The following is a 25,013-nucleotide window of genomic DNA, read 5'->3' as shown; positions in this document are numbered from 1 at the left end:
CAAGCTAAAAAGCTTCTGCACAGCAAAGGAAACAATCAACAAAGGGAAGACACAACCCACAGAATGAGAGCAAATATTTGTAAACTACCCATCGGACAAGAGACTAATAAATAGAATATATAAGGAGCTCCAACAACTGAATAGGAAAAAATCAAATAATCCAATTAAAATGAGCAAAGGATTTAAATAGAAATTTCTCAAAAGAAGACATACAAATGGCCAACAGGTTTATGCAAAAATGCTCAAGGGTCATTAGTCATCAGAGATATGCAAATCAAAACTATAATGAGATACCATCTTACCCATGTTAAAATGCCTTTTATGAAAAAGATAGGCAATAACAAATGCTGGCAAGGATGTGGAGAAAGGAGAACCCTTATACTCTGTTGGTGGGAATGTAAGTTAGTACATCCACCATGGAGTTTCCTCAAAAACCTGAAAATGAAACTACCTACGATCTAGCAATCCCACTGCTGGCTATATATCCAAAGGAGGGAAAATCAGTATATTGAAAAGACATCTACACTCCCATGTTTACTGCAGCACTATTCACTAAAGTCAAGATTTGGAATCAACTAAGTGTCCATCAATGGATGAACGGATAAAGTGGAAAAGAATTTTTAGGACTAGTATAATAAGATATAATAAGATATCTGCAGTACATGAAATATGCATATTAGCATAAAGGGATTCTTGACCAGCTATCTTCATTTCTGCAAGGAGGGGTACCTGATTGCGGACCCTCTTGTCCCAGACAAAAGCCCAGAAAGCATCTTTTTCGATAAGGATCTAGTAAAGTCTACTGATTGTCTCAGAGAGTGCTTGCAAATGGATGCTGCATAATAAGCAATAATTTAACATTCTAAAGATTGGGTTCTAAATTTTAAAAATAACTGTGAGTTCAAGTACTTTGAGAGCACCTCACCATTAACTCACATGAGGACCAGCACATTCTAATTCTAATGTACAGTCACACATGCCATACATGGAAAAGATCTTACAAAGGATTAATTTCATCTTCAAATAAAGAGTGAACTACTAGGAACATTCTCTAAGGCTTTCAGAAACTAAATCTCAGGGTTCTCTGGGACCTATTTAATAATCTAGTCAGATTATCTTCATTAGCATAGTCTTTTCCTTTCTCATCTCTTCTTTCCTTCTCTTTTTCCAATTCTCAATGTTTTCTTCTTCTATTAATATGTATATTATGATTTGAGGTTATGCAAGAAAGGCAACAAATTCCACAGTGATTTGCTCTCACTGATATTGTTCCAAATTGCATTTCTCCATAGCACACAAAAATTGGGAATTTGGTACAACGTAACTAAAAGAGACCAAAAAAAAAAAAATGTAGTCAATAAGTGTTAGTCTAAACCAGCTTCCTAGAACACTCTTTGCTTTCCCAACCACCTCATGTTTATATAACATTCACAAATTTCAGGTCACATACAATTATATCTTCTTTGTAATAAAAGTGAGTTATATTAAACATACTCAAACAAAGTAAAAGGATAATTTAATTGGAAAGTACTCTCGAGCAAACACTGAGTGATATATGCATTTTTATTACCCATTAAGAAAATTATCTGAGATTTGCATATGGAAATTGTGTGACAGATCAACAAAAAACTAAGGGAGTCAGAATAGAAGAAATCAACTTGGGGACTCAGGTTTATACAATGCCTTTCCATTGCAAGTTAACCAAAATTAATAAAAATCTACTTTTTTATGAAAAAGTAAGTATCTCTAGTCAGAGTCTAATGTTCTTTCCCTTGGTCCCTCAGAGAGGTAGAAGTTCTTGGGTTGTTTTCAAGCTCATGCCTCCACAGTTACATGCTCTGAAAGTTATAATTAGCCAAGAAATAAATATGTGTCAATCCAGTTTGTACAATATTAGTGTTATAGAATATAGTGATTGCCAACAATATTAACATATTGCTGCAAATAATCTTGAATCATAAAGATCACATTCTTTTAACTTTTTGTACAAGTCATTGTAATTAAAATTATTCAGAGGTTAATGGATAATCTTACATTAAGAAATGACAATAAATCAATTTATTATTATACTTAATTTATGTTTGTTATGTAATTCATCACTAACAACTATTGAGCATTCCTAATATATAGTGAATTGAAACTTCATATTACTGAATAATTATTTTATGTTAACAAAGAACAGATTATATTCAGATCTTATGCAATTTATGGTGCATGTGATATTTATTAGTGCTTGGCTGGTTGCATCCATAATTCTTCCAATTTTTATTTAACTAAAATTGTTCTGAATTGAATTTAGTAAGCAAGATGAGTTCACATTTTATTATCAAAGTTTCCAGCACATAATAATCAAAATCAGTGATGTAATTTAAAAAATATCTCTATTGCCTAGCAATGAGAAAGAACATGCAACTAAAATAAATATCAACAGAAGCACGCTCCAGAAAATTATCACAATGTTTTTCTTTTGTCAATTGTAAATGCATTGCTTTTCTTCATCAAAGTAATAAAATCATTTCTACACATTGGGATATAAGTATGTTACTTTTCATTATGTTTATATTTTAAAATATTTTTATAGTTTGAAATTGGAATAATCCTCTATGTTTCTGTTATGAACTGAATTTTTGTGTCCCCTCAAAATTCATATAATCCCCAATGTGATGTTATTAGGAAGAGGGGCCTTTGGGAGGTAATTATGTCATGAGGGTGGAGTCCTCAGAAATGGGATTAGTGCCCTCAGAAGAAGAGACACAACAGAGACTTCCAGAACTGTGAGAAATAAATGTCATTTAAGCTACCCAGTCTATGACATTCTGTAATAGCTGCCTGAACTATGATAGTCTCTTTTCTATCAATATTTTTAGTTTCTTTGTCCTACATTCTAAAGTTTGTGTCAATTTCAAGGCTTTATTTTTATTTTGCAAATTATATTTTTATTATTGAAGAGCTTTTTTATTTTCTGATTGTATGCCCTCAAAATGTAGTGGAAGGTAGATATATGTGTCAAAATGCATTGAATGTGAAACATGTGATTTTTATTGCATCCAAATTATACCTCAGTAAAGATTTTACAGCTAGAAACTATCCACTTATTTCCATCTCTACTGTTAATCTCTCTCTCACTTTTTATTTTATTCTGAGATAATTTTTGGGGGGTTATCTCTTTGCCTCTGTTCTTGTTAAGCTTGAGTTTATTCTCCCATCCATTAAACAACTTTTAGCACATGACTCAGATCATATTAGGCTTCCCCATGGACACAGAGAACAGGATCTAGATACCTTGGTGTAGACCAGAAAGTCTATCTGTTGTCTGCTTTTTTCTCTGACCTTGTTTAATGAATCATCTCTCTTATTCACCAAGTTTTAATAATCAAGCTCTGTTACGTCATCTTAGAACTTATTTTCTCTGGCTATCTCCCACATAGCTCCTTTTCATTATTTAGTTATCATCTAATAAATCACCTCTTCAAAGAGTCCTTATCTGACCACCTTATGCAAAGATCTCTACTATTTACCTCTGTACATTTTCTTTGCAGTACTTAGCACTATCTAAAATAATCTTGTTTTGCTTTCTATTGCCCCTCAGCAGAAGAGTTTCATGGTTCATAGGGTTTTCTATATATATATATATAAAATAGTTTGTAACATGCTCATGTATCTGCATTTTATCAGCCTCTAACCCAGTAATTTCTGTATTAAACAATGCATTGCACAATCTTTATCTAAAAAAAAAAAACAAAAAAAAACCTAGGTGGAATATGCAGAATTGGGACTTGTAAAGACCTTTGGAGGAATTCTGACTCCCCGCTTACTGAGCTTCAGTGATTTAATCAGTAAAATGAAGATTACAATATTTGCTGTAGAAGAGATTACTTAAAGAAGCAATATGACTATTTTCTTAAAATAGAAACACAGTAGATGCTCAATAAATCATCTTTAAATCATCTTCCCTGTCTTCACGTATTCATTCCAAAAACATCAATGGAACACTTGCTGTCTGCCATATTCTTGACAATTCTTGGTTTCCATGAATGCCCCAATGCAGGAAACTTACAACTCTCAGAGAGAATCCATTCCATTTTGAGTCAACACCAATGTTAAAATGTTTTAGTTTACGTTAATGGAATATTTATGTTCTATTGTCTTCACAGATTCTTCCATATGTCAGGCTTGTGGCAATGCTTTCTCTCTTCTAAGTCTTCTCTGCTCCGGCTTAACTGTCCCCATTTCCAATAAGCATTCCCCATATGACACAGATGCTATTTTTCTGGTTGAATTTCTGTTTGTCATTATTCTTATTGCATAGAACTTCACAAAATTCTCCAAGTGTTTTCTCACCAAGGCTTACTGGAACAAGACTGTCATCTCCTGAATTAATTTTACTCATCATCACATTAACTTTTATTTTTTAAAGTGGCATCATATGAAGACTCATGCTGCAGCTTCCAGGTCTTACCACATATGTTTCTGTTAAATGATGTTGCCTTTATATTGCATATTTGCAGATGACTTTTTACCTTAATTCAAGATTACAATGCTTCTTAATAAATTTCAGGCAAAATGATTTTATCTATATCCTATCCTATCTAGTTTTTTTATGATTTTAAATGGGCAACTAGAGAAAAATCAGGCTTTTAAAAAAAAAGAAAAAAAAATAAATGGGCAACAATTGTAATAATAGGGAACATTCTCAACTTTTCTCCCTGAATTTGAATAATGTGGAATGCTAGCCATCACATAATTCATGTTTCCATTCATCTCTACTCATTAAAAATGAAATTTTGAAAATATTGACATCTGGGCTTCATGCATGTGTACTTGTACCATATGGTGAATGTTATTTCCTTGTGGAATAAAAGAATTACATAGTATTTTAGGAAGGCAAATTTGGCACACGTAGCTATAAATATAAAAGAAAATGAAAGGAACAAATTGGTCAGTTAATTCCAAATCTGTACTTATTAACAAGCAAGTAATAAATGTAAACATCTGGAAGGTGTAAGCACTGGAACACATTTAAATCTAATTCTTAAATACAACTTTATTTTATTTTCATTAAAATTAACTTTTGGCAGTATAGACTCTCATATTTTATGTCCATATTGCAAATTCAAACTATTCATTTATCAGGGTAATTTTATCTTCCAACTAGATCATTTTCATTCAGTGCCTTTTAGGACAGTGTTGTTTGATAAGTGTCGTTTGAGGATAGTAGCAATGTGTCAGATTTAAACTGAATCAAATTTGGTAACAATAAGTATTCCTGGGGATTGAATTCACCTTCATAATATTTTTTTGTAGTTTTCCTTATCCCTTCATTCAAAGTATTCATATATAAAGCTCTTAAAATATATTCACCTAAAGTTTATTTGAAAAACTATAAAAAATAAATTCGTGAAATTATGATGTATGGTTAACACTGTTGGTTTTGCTCAGCTGCTAAGCATTCCCTCAGTTTCTGGTATGACAGCTGGATTTTCCTTTGGGTGACCTTACCTTCCTCCCTTTCACTCTACATGGTTGTCTTAAATCAAACCCATTCCATATCTCTAAAGAGTGGGAATGGCTACTCTTGCCTGGCCAAGGAGTTTATATCTTCCTTTCAGCCATCAGGTATAAAGAAGGGCATTTGACTAAAGTTAAAACAATGAGTGTTATCTCTACCACTACCACTTTTGCTAAAATAATAAAGAAAAAAACCCCACATGTGTTTACGGAGCTTATTGAACAAGTGGTATATAAGCCCAAAGGTGTTGAAGACTATTTTTGAAATTACTTGAATATAATTAACCTAAAAGTGAAAGACTGCATTCTATGAACTAAAATGCTTGTGCCCCCCCCCCAATTAATATGCTGAAACTTTAATCCTCCATGTGATGGTATTGGGCTCTTTGGAAGGTAATTAGGTCAGGAGGGAAGAGCCCTTCTAAGGGCCCATTAATAAGGATTAATTAATCCTTATAGTAGGATTAGTGCCCTTATAAGAAAAGAGAGGAGAGAGCTTGCTTCCTCTTTCTCTGCTTTCTGCCCTGTGAGGGCACAGCGAAAAGACAGCCATCTGCAAACCAGAAAGAGGGCCCTTGACAGAACCCAACCATGGTTATACCCTGATCTCAAACTTCCCAGCCTCCAGAACTGTGAGAAGTGATTTTTTATTATTTAAACCACCCAGTCTGTCTATCTATCTATCTATCTATCTATCTATCTGGCCATCTACATTCTGACAAGCACACTGACACGATTCTGATGTAGGAAGTGGAAGGGGTGTGTTTTATCTGGGGGAAGAAGGCTTGTGGATATGCCAATTCAAGGGTATTTCTGGAATTTATATGCAATGGAATGGGGCTGTGCACTCTATTCCTACCAAGATGCTTATCTAAAGCCTATGCTGTCTCTTCTTCTCCAATACAATGAAATATGTACAAATTGCTGTGCAAGCTCACCTGAGCATAAATACAATCTTGAGAATTAATCTAACAGTATTATGAATCATATACATTTGAGTTAGTGATGCTGTCCAGGAATCCAAGCAAATAAATAAAATATAGTTTTATATGAATTTCAAGTGTCCCAAATAATAGTTATGAACATTTTAAAATACCATCCATTTGAAAATTGATAATTTTCTATATGGAAAAATCTTCTTATTTAAGATTACACATTTTAGAATGCATGATATTACAGGATGAGACATGCTCAAACTTAAAGCTGCTATAGCTGTGATAAAACACATTTTTTGTGTGTGAGAGAATATACATTTTCAGAGCAGGATTTGAAATGCTAACAAAAATTCTTTTAGAATTCTCCTTGAATTATGTTCATGTTATAGATGGATATTAACTCTAGCTCATCTTTTCTTGTTTATTAAGCCATATTATATAAAGACTACTCCTTCTATATAAATGAATGTTGAATTAATAAAACTAGCTTTCTTTAAACATCTGAAATTGATACATGTTTAATTCATTCTGGTTTTTGTTTCAATTAATGTGGATTAGTGATGTTTTACATTATAGACATACTAATATATCTTTATTTTAATAAATTATTCCAGTATTCTAAAAATTGAAGCTTATGCATATATATAACATGTAAATATTTAACAAAAATCATTTTTGACAGATGTGTAAATCAGTGTTGGAATAGTTACTGTTCTCAAAGTAAATACAGAGAGTGAAAAGATAAGTTATTAGTCTTGTGCCTGCTCTTGTCATGGGAGAACATGAAAGACCTCACTATAATAAATAGATAACTCTTTCTTGTAAACTCACATGATCTCAGGCATTTATAAAAATAGAAATTTCTGTTGATAAATACTCTTGACTTGGAATGCCACAGAGACATCCTGCTGTGGATTTCTTTTTCTAAAGTCCTTACTAAATCCTAATATTCAAGGAAGTTTCGAAAGAAGAAACTTGAGAAAGGCTAATGGGACTTGGATCTTAAAAATAAAGGTGTTCATTTTAAGAATGTGTTTATTGTTAATAACAATGAAGTGCCATTAACTCATATTTTTTGTTTGTTTGTTTTACCTGGCTAAAGTTACTACTATTCTTTCAAAACTGCCAAAGGCATCTTCCAGAGTTCCAATAAAAACCGTTGATTTGATGTTGTAGCTTCAATCATATCAAAACAAAATAAATATTGTTAGAAGGGCCCTGTTAATATTTTATGATGAATTAACTAAGGCAGGCCCTTAAACCACAAACTCCTTATCAAATCATCATCTTACTTTACATCTTAGGATTTTGAAAGGCTTAAAATTTTTATTGTTGTTTTGAGAAGTTACTTTTAAAAATGTAAGAGCTCCAGAAGTATCTGTCCTTTAATCTTCTTAGGATCACATTTAAGTTAATATGGTGGTACAGGATATCAGGAAGAGGCTTCCAAGGATGTGACCTGGGAATGCCAATAGGATCAATGTGCAAATGACAAAGATCAACTTTTCCTAAACCCTAGAGAAAAGTGCAGACTCTATAGCAGGAGGTGCTTTTGCTGTTCGTACAATAAAGGACTAGGCTCATGTTTATGTGCCATTTACATCAAATATCCTTGAGGTATAACTTACAGGGTGCACTTTCCCACTAGTTGTATTACTAAGCAGTAAATGGTAAGCTCCACCAGGAAAGGGAATTTGCTTGCTCACTGTATATGAAGGAACCCAAACCCTTCTTTGTACATAGTTTGTGCACAATAAACAATTGAATGAGTAAATTAGAAATTTTAGATATTTCAAAAGTTCCCTATAAAATTTTACGTTTACAAAGGTAGAGTTCTCATTTAGATGTGTGATATGGTTACATAATTATTGGTCAGAGGCAAAGATCTAAAGCGTCCACAGCAGGACTTTTTGGCAACAGGGTTTGCATTTAATCTTGACAATAGTGAATATCTACTCTTGATCCCACCAAAAAAATGTTTTCAAATTCGTTTTACGTAATTTTTTTATTACGAGTAAGACAAATCAATGTTATTAATACCTTACCTGTTGAATAACAATGTTGTCTAAAGTTCTCTACAGACTCAATCCATACTTGGGTGTGAGTAATGAAGTTTCTTAAGCATAAGCATATCCTGTAATTGGTACTTTATTAAAGTAATGTAAAGCTTACATTGAGGGCTAAGACTGCTCAGAGGAAATTCTAGTAAACATGTAGGTTAGGACAGACTTCAACACTCCCAGAAATTCCTTTATATTTTTAAGTTATACCCCAAAGAACAATTAGGAACCTCAAGAACGCTATTCCTAGATGGAGCAGTGTCAGTGGCCACTTTGAAATAAGAGCCCTTTGGAGATTACCTCTGCCCTCTACTCATCAGCTTGAGCTCTAGAATCCACTTGTCCTTCCCTATACCTCTTAAAGGGCCCAATCTTCCACAGTGTTAAATGAATCAAGTCCACTAAAGGCTCAGGAAGACTTCCCAGGGCTCTCTCCACACTTCACTTCTCCATCTCTCCTTGCCCCATGCAGCCTAGGCTTTCCTATCTACTTTTAGTTCTCAAGGATGGGTGATGGAAAAACAGTAAAACCCCTTTGAAAAAATTCACCTGCTTCTTCCTCTAGTCTCAGTTTGTCCCCAGACAGCTCCAAGCCAAATACACCTGTTACCAAACAACAACAAATAAATAACTGAGATTTTAAAAATCAAACTCAATTACATAACTCATTTTTTAATTAGTTCTCTTATACAACTCTGGTATGATATTTAATGGAAAAAAACTGAAATGAAGAATACTAGAATTATTTGCCTTAATGCTAAGACAAGTTGGCCATTTTTATTCTCTTTTTGATTCAGTTCTTTCTTTTCAAAAACATGTGTACTAATTTAGGCAGGGAATTAGATCTGTAGAGGAAATGCATAAGGATGCCGAGGAAGAAATGAGCTAGGCACAATCTAGAAAATCTGTAGTGTGGGAAAACTAACAAGCAAAGAAAAACACATGCTCCAAATATTTTGCAAGTTTAAGAGCCAATTGTTGACTGTGAAGGAACTCAGTCCTGGTAAATCTCCAAGCTTCTCTGTTTTCCATTTCTTCAGACAAAAAAAAATAAAAAAGCGGAGGGGAGGGGAGCAGCAACTGGTGAATTTTAAACTCAAACACTGTTTTGTTTTATAATATGCTATCTTAATCTTAATCTTTATATTTTTAAGAATATACAGTTTCTGTGTAAGTTTTACTTTGTATCATAGACTTCACTTCCTTGAAGATTTCTAAGATTATAAACTGAAGTAGGTTTATGTTTTTCATAGTCATGATTGATTATTTTCTTCATGTTTGTTCTGTTAATTCCAGAAATCCTGCTAGGTTTATTAATTTTGTTGAGTTTGAATTTTTTAAAATTCTGAATAAATTCTATATAATTTATTCTATGCCTATAATTTTGCCTGAGAGTTTCTTAAATCCCCTAAACACGTGTGTATATTACCCATCACCTCCATCTCTATATACCAAAACAAAAGGTAGATAGCAGCTGACATGGTAAAAGGAAGAAGACCCCTCAGATATCAAGACAAATCTTAGTAGAATTACTGTATTTGTAAAAAAATGAGAAAGAAGGTGTGTTTTGTCTCAAGAATTAAGTGAAGTGATCTTAGTGACACTTCTCTGTCCTTAAGTTTTCCATTCTCTCAGATGGATTTTGTCTAATGTATGAAATGATGGATGAGTGCCTAGACAACTGGCCCTGTCTACTAGGTACAAACCCCCAGTGGGAAGCCCATTCTCTCGTATATCTGTAGGGCGACACTGTACCCTCTTTGGCACCTCAACCCCCTGACTTGACAGGTGGATTTTACTTATAAATTCACCACCCTTCCTCCCAACATTCTTTTGCCCCTTAAGTTGACTATTTGTAGCTAATGCCCTTCTCTGCTATCAACTTGGAAAATCCATATGTGTGCAATCATATACACACCTTACACTAATATTCATAATCTACTTTATACATGTATGACATATAACACATATACAACAACAAAAAATATTTTTATAGCTCTTCTGACCTGAAGGGGAGGTTATTGTTCAATTCCCTGCATAGAAATATTTCCTTTTAAGCCTTTTCTACTGTTGGCAAATGAAAGAATGTATTAGAATCAGCTGGTGGATAATATATCATGCTTAATTTATCCAATTTGAAAAAGAATCACAGCCATTTAAGCAACTTTTGTTGATAAATATGTTTATTGGCTATGTTAAGTTAGAAAAAACCATTGATCTATATTCTGATTCTATAATCCTAAACAGTTAATTAAACTTCTTTCAGACTCAATTTTCCTAATTGCAAAAAAATGTTCCTTAGCAATAGGAAATATTAACGCACTGGAGTAGGAGTCAGATACATGGTTTTTAGTCCTAATTCTATCATTAACTAGTTAGATAGCATTAATTGAGTTATTTCCTCCCTCTGGGCTCAGTTACTACTCAAAAAAATAAGTAAATACATCAGATTAGACTTTTTGATGGTTCATTTCACTATCTGTATCCCTTTGAGAAAAAAAAGCTATGAAATAGTTCGGACATACAAGAAGGCATAAATAATATTATAAATTGGTATGGACTCAACATTCAATGTTAAAAATATGATTGAACCCTCCCATATAACTTTACAAAGTATATGCCCCAATCTCCATCACTGAGTTATCCCTACAATAAATTTAGTTATGTCACTCCTATGCATTTATTTGTCCTTTACTGCATGTGTATGTATCATAAACTATATATATAATTAATAGTATACTCTTCAATGTCATTAAATACCCTATGAAATGTAGCATACTGGTAAGTTCCTTGACAACTTGCTGTATCCCTATCAACATAATAATTTGTGAGATTCATCCAAGAGTATACATTAATGCTTGATGACTCATTTTTCACTGATATTTGTGTGACTTTTGGTGGATATACACAATTTATCCACTCATTGTCCTATTAAAAACACTTCATTTTTCCAGTTATTTACTATAACACATTACTATGATCATTCTTGTAACATGGCTCCTTAATCTGTAGGATATATGCTTAGGAATGGAATTGCTGGGACAAAAATATACATATCTCATTTATATCAGATATTAACAAACTGCTCTCCAAAATCATTAAAACAATTTTTTTTTTTTTTTTTGAGACAGAGTCTCACTTTGTTGCACAGGCTAGAGTGAGTGCCGTGGCGTCAGCCTAGCTCACAGCAACCTCAAACTCCTGGGCTTGAGTGATCCTTCTGCCTCAGCCTCCCGAGTAGCTGGGACTACAGGCATGCGCCACCATGCCCGGCTAATTTTTTAAATATATATCAGTTGGCCAATTAATTTCTTTCTATTTATAGTAGAGACGGGGTCTCGCTCTTGCTCAGGCTGGTTTCGAACTCCTGACCTTGAGCAATCCGCCCGCCTCGGCCTCCCAAGAGCTAGGATTACAGGCGTGAGCCACAGCGCCCGGCCTCATTAAAACAATTTATATTTCCTCATCAGTGAAAAGAAATCCTGTTGCTCTGTACCCTCATTAGCATTTGTTATTGTTGGACTTGCTCTCCTTTTGAGAGCTGAAAAGTGGTAACCCTTTGTGACTTTTATTTGCATTTTGATGTTTTCTTGTAAGGTTTAGCATTTTTCATGTGTTTATTGGCCATTTGGGTTTCCTGTTCTGTGAATTGCCTTTTTATATCTTTTTTTCCATTTTTATACTTTTTTTCTCTTTTGATTTGTAGCTTCAAAAATTTCTTTGGAATACTGATGTCATTAATTTTTTGCATTCCAAATATCTTCCCCAGCCAGTCTTGGTCTTTTTTATATTTAATTGTCTTTTGCTGCACAGACATTTATGTTTTTAACATAGTCAAATTTGTTGATCATTTCCATTAGCCTTTGTACTTTATTTGTCTTGTTTAAGAAATCCTCCTCCTCGTCCCCAAATATTTAAATGCTCTCTTTTTTTATTCCAAATGACTTAAAGTTTCCTTTTTGTCTCTTTTTTTTAACTTTTTATTTTGGCTTATCTGCAAGGCCATCTTTGTCATCTATCAATTTTCTAGATATATATACATATAAGTCAATTCTTCGACTCATTTCTCTGTTCTTGTTCAGTACAATTCAGTTCGATTCATTTCTCTGTTCTTCTCTTTTTAAATAAAATTTTATAAGTCTTGGTAGGATAAGTGCATCCATTTGACTTTTCTTCTTCAAAATTATTAATTATTATTTGGGCATTTTGATATTTTATATGCATTTTTAGAATCAATCTTTCAAATGTCAGTTAACAAAATCCTATCAAGATTTGTGTTGAAATTGTCTTACATTTATGGATAGATTTGGTAAAGAATTGATATTATTATTACATTGATTCTACTTTTACATGAACATAGAATGTGTCCATTAATTTTAAGGTCTTTATATATTAAATTTCTTCATTATCTTTTAGTAAAATATACTTTTTTCCAGATAGCTTCTCTGTATCATATGACTGATTTATTCCTAAGTACTTTATATTTTTTGTTGCTATTATCAATGGTATATTTTGAAGTTTATACTTTCAAAATATTTTTATGGGGTGCAGTAAATTAAATTATTTTTAGATTGTGCACCTAGCAAATCTGATGAGTTCTTTATTTTTAATAATATGTCTGTAAATTCTTTTGACAAATACTTATTGTTTACAAGTAATAATGTTTGTTTTTCTTCTTTCAATTGTCAATTGTTTTTTTCTTTTCAATTATTTTATTGAATAATTCTAGTCAATTATTTTATTCTTTCATTTCTTTTTTATTTAATAAGGCTCTCAATAATATCTTATATTGGAGCAATAATAACATACATCCTTGGCTAAAACTGATTTCAAATGAAGTGGTTTTAACATTTCATCATCCATCATGATATTTGCAATAGTTTTGGAAAATAAACCTTAAGTTAAGAAAGTCTCACCCAGTAAGGAAATTCCACCCCTTTAATGTTTTGAAATCAAATTTTTAAAGTGTATACTTCTTTAAACAAAAAATGAAAGTTCCTTTCTCATCTTAGTTTGCTAAGGGCTTTTAATCAAGAATTATATATGTGTGTGTGTATGTGTGTGTGTGTGTGTGTGTGTGTGTAATGCATACATATAAAATTACTACTTAGATTGATTTTTTATTCCTAATATTTATTTGTGCATGCTCTTTTTCCTTGTAAACCCTTCCAGATTTGACTACTTTATTAGTCTTTTCAAAGAAACAACTTTGGCTTTGTTGTTTCTCTCTACTGTAACTTTGTCTTATATTTCATTAATTTCACACTTATTTTTCTTATCATTTTCCTACCATATTCAATTCTATTTTGTTCCTTTGAACCTTCTTAGATTGAATTTTTTATGTCATTAATTTTCAGATTTTATTTCTAATATTTGAATTTGTGGAAATGCATTTTCTAAGTATTACTCTATGTAATATTTTATTATTTATTCTTAACTATATTATGTAGATATAATTACATAATTATATTTTATTAGTCAATAAGAATATACTTTTCTTTTTCTAAATATGTCCATTGGATAAACTAGTTAATTATGTTATTCAAATCCTCTTTCTGAATTTTTATCTGTAGTCTATTGACTATTGAGTGGTGGTGAATATTAGCATTTTTCCCATAAATAGTAAGTTTTCCATATTTTTCTTACAGTTCCAACAGTTTTTGCCCATAAACATTTGTTATATGACATAGTAGATACATTTTAGTTTAAAATTGTTATATCTTCTTATTGAAGTTAAACATTTTATCATTATGCAGAAAATGTTTTAATACCCATTTTTCATATTTTGCACTCATCCATTTCTTATAGTAATATAGTGATTCTGGTTTTCACTTTTTAGTATTTTCCTGGTTTCTAATTATTCTTTTGCTCTTAATTCTTCATTCTTCAGTTTTAGATGGGTCCTGAGCGTATAGATGGATGTTTTGTATTCAACCCAATAATTTCTATTTCATAACTTGCAAATTTAGTCCATTTATATTTATAAAGATTATTGATACTTTGGATTTATTTCTACTGTCATTGCTTCTGGCTTTTTTTTTCTCTCTGTTCTCCTTTATCTTTCCTAACATATTTGCTGTTGGTTGGGTTTTCTTATTTCATTTTTCTCTATTTATTTAGGAGTTGTATATTTTTTCCTTTTTCTAACCTACCCTCCTTAGCCTTAGAAGGTTTACTAACTTTATAGGTCTTAGAAATCTATCGTACTTTTCTGTGTGAATTCAGCTATGTATTCAAGTTTTAAAAATTTTATTTTATCCATTATATTTAGGTTAGTTTTTTCCCCTTTACCAATCCACAATATTAGCAGAAATGAAAATCTCCAATATGTACCCTCTTTCTTGTTAACTTCCTCTTCAAACTGATCAGCTGAATAATGAGGGAAATAATCCTCTAGTGAGTGATGATGAAAATTTTAAATTATTACTAAAATAAAAACAGAAGAAATTTTGTTTTATCCTTCTTTCTGAATGTCCATACTGATATCAATAATCAAAGTTTATGTAGATTATTTCTCTGAAATGCATTCCATTCAGCTTCTGCTGATGAAGTTAGCCCCAGTACCTTTCTGCAGACCTGGATTTTCTATGGTCAATAAAGATATGCCCTACATTACTTCAAAAAGTTGCCAATCTCTCAATTATATTAAGTTGAAACAAAAGGAAGGATGACTGTATGAATTTTTTGAGATATTATCCTCGGAAACCATCATTAGATTTCTGAACATAGATAAATAGTATTTTTCTCCACTTTGTTACTATCTACCAAATGTCAGCCACTCTGCTCTTCCTTCTCAGCTGTCTTTTTAACAGTTTGGAAAACATGCTTAGAGGGTTGATTATGGTGGCAGAGAGAGGAGACCACTGAAGTTTCAAGTTCCTCTTCAATAGTATATAATCATTTCAATGAAGTATCTGTGCCAATGGAGGCTAAATTTCCAAGACCCCACTTTTGTTTGTAGATCGGATCATATGTCTATTTCTTGCCAACGGGGTGTGACAGTGATATATATCCACTTCTGGGCTGAGGCAGTTAAATAACAACTGTTTAAGTTCCTTACTCATTTTCCCCTTTTAAAAGCTCAGTGGTGCTAGAGTTATTTTGAAATTACGAGATGGTAGGCTCACAAGAGGGTAACAGCATGGAATTCTGAATCATTTCTTGGAGCAGTGCCATCTATCTCACTGTAGACTGTGATATGAGCAAAAAGCAAATTTTTTATAGTAATTCACTGAGATTGGGGAGTTGTTTAATGTAGCTCATACAGTGACAATCGCTTTCAACAGGCACATTGTACCTTAATCCTCCAAAATTCATTAATATTGGTAGTTACTTTTATGATAAATATCTCTATACAGTAGTTTTAATAGTGGAGATATTTTTTAATTAAATATTTTATATTATTTTATCTCTTAATTTTTATTCTTTTAGTGAAATCCCTTCAAGTTAGACATTTGACTATGAATACATGTTTTGTCAAAAGAAGCTGTGCTTGGAGTTAGAAGTATTTTGTAGTGTGTTTGGAATATCTAGAAGAGTAATTACTTATTTGCATTAACTTTGCCCAGAGTCATCAATAGGGTGAATTAAATTATTGTTCAACATGGTGGCAAGTAGAGCCAATTTCATTATTTTAAGTGGTACTTAAACTGCTTTTGAGTCTTCAATAATTTATTATCTTAAGGCATTAGATGAAAAAGTGCTAGTTCCTTTTTTCTGTAAATGATTATAAAGGTGAAGGAAAGCTGGATAAAAAATCAGCTTTATAATATCTAGTTCAATAACTATAATTTTACTTTTTAACAACTAGATAAAAATTAACTTCACCTTGATATAAGCACATCAAATTTTACCCAGTTATCTCATGTTCAATCCATAATTAGAACTTTATCTGAATGAAAAAAGGCATTTTTAAAAAAAATAATGATAATTTAGTCCAAAAAGCTATTGATATAAACCTTTCCTCAGGAAGCATCTGACATTCTAAATAGGAACAATTGAGCTTTTCTCTAGTCCTCGAGGAAGTGAGGATTCAACTTACACCACCTATTACTCAAAATGAAACTTTACCTCTCCACCAATGTCATGATTAGATGCTATATTTTTCTACCAAATTTGTGCTCTATTTTATAATGTCAGGATAAATCTTGGCACTTAATTCCGTGATACTTTGCTATTGAACATGCTCACATGGAGCATGTGATAGATGCTTAGAAATAGTGCTTTTAACAGCAAACAAGTACAGAGTGCATAAGCCTAGTAATACACTCGATTGTTAACCTCATTTAAGTGATGATTTGTTTGTATTAATAAGAAATCTATACATTTCCCAGATGGGACATGTTCACCTTTAGAAACATGTAAGAACATAGGTTTCTGTTATGTAAAGTAGGTATATTAGGGCATATAATATTTGTTACTATTTATTAGGCTGCTTATAATAAGTGTTTTCTATGTATAAACTCATTTAATGTTCACAGCTTTCTGCAAGTTGAAATTTTATCTTACATGAGTAAACTGAGTATCTAAAAGAATGAATAATCTCTCAGAAGGTAACATGGCTAATTAATGGCAGGATTAAAAATTGAATACTGCTTCCAAAACCGATGCATTTTCCACAGAAACACATTGTCTGGTATGTCAACTATTTGATACATTTCTATTATAAATTGCATATTATATCTTTTATTTACACAGAATTTCAGGTCTTTTAATGAACATATTGATCCTATTCCAAACCAAAGGAAAGGAAAAATATCATTATTATTATTGTTGTTATTTCAGGAACTGGAGGCTACAGTTTTCTGGGAGGATTATACTTTAACTACTGCAAGAAAAGAATCTCCTCCTGTGGAAAAGATTTCTTATTCTTAGAGATTGAAGTGGACACTTTCCTACTTCCAGGGGATGAATCATGAATAGTGTAAACCAATTCTAGCAACTTCTTTCCCCTTGAGTAGTTACAGCTAAGTCAAGTCTTCTGGATGGGGCTTCCACAAAGCCTCTAGCTTTCCTAATGTGGATGTAATTTCTTGAAATGCTGTAGTCATCTTATGGGCGTGAAGATTAAAGACAACATGCTAAGGATGGCAGCACAGAAGGTAAAAAGAACAGCTTAAAGCTACTTGATAAAATTGTTTAGTCTTTCTCAGCTCCAGTTTTCTAGTGAATAGGTAAAAAATAATAATACTTAATTATCCTAAATGTATATACTACATATATACTGAAAGCTGTTCAGAAGATAAAATTTTAAAATACATAAAATTTTAAAATAGCATATCTAGATCTACACAATGCACATTTTATAGGTTTAATTTTCATTATTATTTCAATATATCAAACAAAAAATATAAAATGAAGCAAGATCTTCCTGTGCCCATTTTAGAATATTAGTATTAAAAGCAAAATTTTGCATTCATTCTTCTTGCTTGAGGCTTTCTGTATACATGCCTCTAGGGCCTCAATAAATATAATTTAGGCTGTTTTTACACATAAGAGCTCCATTCTGCTTGCTGACATTCAAACCAATGCAATTGCCATTTGTTTCCTCCCTTTGATATCCAACCTGGCCCTCTCTACCTAGGGAGGCCAGATAAGCATTAAAAATGGTGTAATAACTGCATAATGAGTAAAGAGAGGGGAATTTTAAGGCATAGGGGACAGAAATCAGGGTAAAGGAAAAATGTTCTTAACATGAAGCTAACTCTTTAAATCCAATATATTTTTTAAAGCATGAATCCAGTGACTTAGTCCAGAAGGGGCAGAGATCACCAGGATAACAGGCTTTATTCCAGACACAAAGGGCTTCTAATAAACACAGCACCCTATGCAAAATGCTCTGATCTTCTTTCTCATGAAGAGAAGCCAAAGACACAATAAATAACACGCTTATAATATTTGGAGCTCTTTACAATAAAGAAGCTGTGAAATACCAATTGTCATTTCTATTTTCTTAGAGTTCAAACAAAAGGGTTTGATTTCAGATCCCCAAAAAATGTTTATTTGCCAAATGTAAAATGCACCTTCTTCTAGGCATATAAATGACTGAAGTTTCTTTTGGGATGCTCTTTTGATTATGAAATATTTTTTTCTTTTCTATCACTCTACATATTGCATCATAAGTTAGAATGGCAGCTGCTAACCAAGCAAAAAGGCTATCCATTTTCAAAGAAAAAGGATTATTTTAATTTATCTACAAAATGGAATAACGTAATTTCATTAACATCTAACTATACCTTGATCACTAATGTTAATGGATACAAAGTTCCTTAACCAGTGTCAAGAACAGAAAATGCAGCTGCCAAGATTAAATCTCCCTAAAGGAGCAATAAGAAAAAATATATATCTAATCCATTTATATGAGGAAAAATGACCTGGAGCAGTAATGTTATTTTCTATTAAGGTAATCTGGAAAGTGGATGGAAACCAGTTAGACAGTAATTTAATATAAACACAACACAGAACTCAGAAATGAACAAATTTATTCCCATACTGAGAATAGTTAAATGGTATCTTAACCTTGTATTTGATTTGAAAAAATGATTTCCAAAGCATGGAATATAGTAATCTTATAAACACCACTTCAAAGGTTGTTGAGAAGTACTTTCCAAAACAAACATAAGGGACATAGTTTCTCTTTAGTAATTATAAAAGTCTTTAAAAAGCTGTCACCTTAACTAACTTCTATATTTACAGGGTTTTATTTTAAAAAGAAGACCAAGTAAGTTTTAAAAGCATTTAATTTTTAAATAAAATATCTGTACCTCATAAAAGTAACATTTCAGACCCCAGAATAGAAAACGTCCATACAGATTTTTTATATATTTACATTTTATGTTATTATATATTTACATTTAATGTTTGTTTTATCAGAAAACAAATATGGTGTGCTCAAAAATTTGACATTTAATAAATGACTCATACATCTATTTATACAACTTTTTTCATTAGTAGTGTTTTTTAATGTTTAAATGTCCTTCTAGATCTATTATTTTTTGAAGTTTATCTCACTTTTATTTTTTTTAAGCTTTCATTTTGAAAAATTTTAAACATAAAAAATATGATTTATAATGCATATTCATGTGATCACTATCTAAATTCAAGGATTGTTAACATTTTCTATGATTGTTTTATCTATCTATTTAACTTTTTTTGTAACTCAACCAGGTAAACTCTTTATTCATTAATATCTATTAGCTTATGCAGGAGCTGTTCTCACCTGAAGTATCAGTCATTTCTTTGCACCCAGCCCATTTTCTGCATTTGCAGCTCAGGAAAGACTGAAGGATCAGCAACAGCAACAGGGAATGGGTAGTAAAATGGACCAGAAAACTAGTAAAATTCTAGCTTAAAAAATGTATAACACTGCTCTGTAGATATTCACATTTGACCTCCAACCCCCCAAAATATTCCAATACTGAGTCTTCATCACAAGGCAAGTAAAATGTTCTTTTAAACATTTATATACATATCATCTCAATTGGAAGACAACTTAAATAATTATAAAATACATTTGAATAATGGCTTTTTGAAAGAAAAAATAAGCATATGAAATATTCAATTTTAACCAACCGAACATAGTTTTTATTAGTCTTAATAATTCCATTTCATGTCTTACAATAGTAACTGAAAGTCTTCTTCAGTGTCAGAACAGAAGTTTGAATACAAACCTTCTCCAAATCCAGAGAATAAAGATTTTTCTAATTCATTTGCATTTTCTAGCAGCTAAACCTAATTGCAAAATTCACCCTGCTCTACTAACAGGCTTTGCTCAAAATCTTGACCTCTTGAGCACACAGTTGTCTCTCCTTATCCAAGGTTTCTCTTTCTGTGGTTTCAGTTACCCTTGGTCAACCACAGTCCAAAGATATTAAATGGAAAATTCCAGAAAGAAACAATTCATAAGTTTTAAATCACGGGCCATTCTAAGGAGTGTGATGAAATCTCTTGCCATCCCACTCCGTCTTACCCAGAAGGGAACATGAATCCTCCCTTTGTCCAGGGTACCCACTCTGTCTGTGCACCCTGTCCCTTAATCAGGTAGGGGCCACCTCGATTACCAGATCAACTGTTGCCCTGTCTTGGTGCTTATGTTCAAATCACCCTTATTTTACTTAATAATGGCCCCAAAGCTCAAGAGTACTGTGCCTAACTTATATATTTATCATAGCTATGTATACATAAGGAAAATACAGTATACATAAGATTCAGTACTATTTAAAGTTTCAGGCATCCACAGGAGTCTTAGAATGTATACTCTGGGGAGAAGAGAAGGGACTATTATAAAAATAACACAGGGATTTTCTTCAATTTTCTGTGGTTAAACTCATGGTTTTATTTTTTCCTTAATTGATTTATGAACCTCTGGAAATTAAATAACTTCCATTGAAGTTAACAGGAAGCTTTTGATGTAGACATTTTTAGTGTTTACTGGACAGTTCATAAGGATGCATACATTTGCCATACTAACATTTTTCTATTTTCTGGAAAATATTATGATGAACTCTAATAAATTTGGCAATTTCTACTTTAAAATTATTCAATTTAATAAGCATAAATGTGTTTTCATCATATATGATTCAAATAATGCAGACATTTGTTTAGTAAAATGTAATTTTTCAGTACCTTCCCACCACTGTACTTTCCTCCTTCCTCCTCTGTGTACTTGGTGATTTCTACTGCTATCTCTCCTGTCTTTCCCCTTGGCATTTGAGAGGAGATTTCTGCATACATATCAGTGTCTTTGTCAGTGTCAAATCCTAGTATAATCTTTTTCAAAGCCAATTTAAACTACAACTATGGGTCCACATTTAAGTCAAAGCTGTATGATCTTAGGACCTGGGAGGTAGAAGTAAATTTGTACATGTGCCAGGAGCCAGAAACTCTACGTGACGCATGACCCCTCTGCCTGTTGGGCAGCAAGGCTAAGACATCTCACAATTTCATAAAAATGTTAACAGAAAAACTGGGTTGCTGTTTTGTTGAGGTTATTTTGGAATTAAAAGTAAAGTAACTTATTAAGCCTTCATGGATTGGTGACATTATCCCCATTTTATATTCTAAGAAATAAAAATTTAGAAGTTAAGTAAACAGTGCAAGATCTGATCGTAAGTGCCAGAGCTGGGATTTGAGCTATGCTGTTGTCTAAATGAATATTCCATTTTCTCTCTACTGTATGAACCTTTATTTTGGCAGTGAACAAACTTGGTTAGATTGTTAGTATTATTATTATTATTTTATGTTTTATGGGTGAGCCCATAAAAATTTCTTCAAGAACTTTATTCTCTGTCTACTTACCTTGAATGGAGCTGGACATTTTGAGAGTGGTAAGAGCTGAAGTTAGTGAAGGCAGGAATGAGATCTTCAAGAACTTATATGCCATATAAAGGATTTGAATGTTATGTATAGCCAACATTTTACATGAAGGAAATTATAGAAAGATGCTGTTATGGGTTGAATTGTGCCTCAACCCAGAAAAAAATATGTTGAGGTCCTAACTGCCCCTGTCCTGCAGAATGTGATCCTATTTGGACACAGAGTCTTTAAAGAAGTAATACAGTTAAACGGAGGTCATTAGGGTAAGCTTTAATCCACAAAAACAGGTGTCTTTATAAAAAGAAGTAATTTGGAGACAGACTGCATACAAGGAGAATGTCATGTGAAGATGAAGGCAAAGATTGTGGTAAGGTACTTGAGGCCAAGGAACACTAAAGATTGCCAAAAGACCACCAGAAGGTAAGAGAGGGGCCTGGAACAGATTTTTTGTCACAGCTCTCAGAAGGAACAAACCTTGCTGATACCTTGATCTGAGACTTTCAGCCTCCAGAACTGTGAGAAAATAAATGTCTATTGTATAAGCCAACCAGTTTGTGGTACTTTGTTACAGCAGTTCTAGCAAACTAATATAGGTCTTAAGCAGGAAAGCAAGATAGTTGGAATTGGTTTTTAAGAATGATCTCCTTGAACTACGAAAAACTAAAAAAGAAATTGCAGAAGATTTAAACAGATGGAAAAATCTACCTTGTTCATGGATTGGTAGAATCAATATAGTTAAAATGTCAATATTACCTAAAGTGATCTACAGAATCAATGCAATCCCCATCAAAATGCCATCAGCATTCTTCACAGATCTAGAAAAAATAATTCTTCACTTTGTATGGAACAAGAAAAAACCTCGTATAGAAAAAGCAATCTTAAGTAAAAAGAACAAACTGGGAGGCATCAGTCTTCCTGACCTCAAGCTGTACTGTAAAGCAATAATAGTTAAATCAGCCTGTTACTGGCACAAGAACAGAAGCATAGATATCTGGAATAGATCTGAGATACCAGAAATGAAACCATCAGTATACGGTAATCTAATCTTTGATAAAATTGACAAAAATATAAATTGGGGAAAAGAAACTCTCTTCAATAAATGGTGCTGGGAAAATTGGCTAGCTATATGCAGAAGAGCAAATCAGGATCCCTACCTCTCACCTCTCACAAAAATTTACTCGAGATGGATATCAGACTTAAACTTAAAGCATGAAACCTTAAGAATCCTAGAAGAAGATGTTGGGAAAACCCTATCAGACAATGGCCTAGGCAAAGAATTTTTGAGGAAGACCCCCAAGGCAATCACTGCAGCATCAAAAATAGACAAATGGGATCTGATCAAATTAAAACGTTTCTGCACAGCCAAGGAAACCATCAGTAGAGCAAATAGACAACCCACAGAGCGGGAGAAAGTATTTGCTCTCTACACCTCTGATAAAGGTCTAATAATAAGAATCTATCTAGAACTTAAAAGAATTAACAAGAAAAAATCAAACAATCCCATCAAGAAATGGGCGACAGAAACGAAACTCCTCCAAAGAAGACAGAATAATGGCATGCAAACATATAAAGAAATGCTCAACTTCTCTAATTATTAGAGAAATGGAAATCAAAACCACAACGAGATACCACATAACCCCAGTAAGAATGGCCTATATCAAGAAATCCCAAAACAACAAATGCTGGCGAGGATGCGGAGAGACAGGAACACTCCTACACTGCTGGTGGGACTGTAAATTAGTGCAACCTTTGTGGAAAAGAATTTGGAGATACCTCAAACAGCTAGAAATGGAAATACCATTCGACCCTGCAATAGCACTGTTGGGCATCTACCCAAAAGATCATAAGTCACTCTATTATAAAGACATCTGCATCCGAATGTTTATAGCAGCACAATTCACTATTGCACAGTCATGGAAACAACCCAAGTGCCCATCAATTCATGAATGGATAATTAAAATGTGATATATGCTCACAATGGAATATTACTCAATCCTAAGAAATGACGGTGAACTAGCACTGTTTATGTATCCTGGATTAAGTTTAAGCCCGTTATCCAAAGTGAGGCAACGCAAGACATGGAAAATGAGCTCTACATCTACTCCCCACCAAATTGGTACTGACTGATTAAAACTATGGTTTTCAAATGGTGGCAATGCTCACCAGGGATTCGGGGGCGGGGGGCCCAATCTTAGGGATGTGGTGAGCATTTTGGAGGGGAAGGGCATAACTCTAACCCTTCTTAGGGAGAGGCAAAGATATACAATGTAACCAAAATGTCAGAAAAAAACAAAACTTTTTATCGGGTGGTGGGCAGGCGGGAGCGGGGAGGAGGAAAGGGGTGTATGCTTCTATAACGTGTGTGATGCACACCACTGGGGGATTGGACACATCGGGGGGAGGGAGGTGGGCAGGGGCAATATTTGTAACCCTAACAATATTTGTACCTCCATAATATGATGAAATAAAAGAAAAAATTAAAAAAAAAGAATGATCTCCTTGTAGCTACTGAGAAGAAAATGGACTAGGAAGGTGCAAAATTTTGAGGCCAGGTTGTAAGTAATCAGTCTTTTGCAAATCATTGCAGAATGCCTGGTTTAGTACAGCAGTTGGGATATGGTGTAGGGATGGGAGAGAGGCAAGGAATAGGAGAGAATGAATACAAGAGTGATTTGGAAAGTAAAATTAACCCATCCTGGTTCAGAAGTGCCTTACGGCTCATAAAATCAACTAATAGCAAGGAAGGAGAGTCTCTGATCCAAAATCCCAAATGATGCTGAGAAAAGAAAAGGGAAAAGGAGGAAAAGAGCAAAAAACATACATAGGTTATATGTAATTAAATGAGTTCCTTTGCTGCAAAGTCTTTAACATGCCAATATATGGTGACTGTCCTCGAAGGGAAATGCAGGATGCAGCATTTTCCAAAATTTTTGATAATAAAACTCTACTTTTCATAAAGTGACTCTCTCCAAGAACTAACATTACAAAGAAGAACAACAAAAAGAACTGTCTGGTAAAGGGATTTGCAATTGGTAGGCCATTTGTAACTCAAAGAGCAGCTTCTCAGGTGTTAGATATCCAAATATTTCACTACCAGTTAGTCATTAGCTACTGCATCAAGTGCCCCTAAGTGCCCTCATGCAGGCTGGCACCTACTTTGCGACTCCATTTTTTTCTGTAATGTAACAGATAATAG

This window comes from Microcebus murinus, chromosome 24 (genome assembly GCF_040939455.1).
Source record: "Microcebus murinus isolate Inina chromosome 24, M.murinus_Inina_mat1.0, whole genome shotgun sequence".
NCBI lineage: Eukaryota > Metazoa > Chordata > Mammalia > Primates > Cheirogaleidae > Microcebus > Microcebus murinus.
This window is presented reverse-complemented; position numbering follows the sequence as displayed.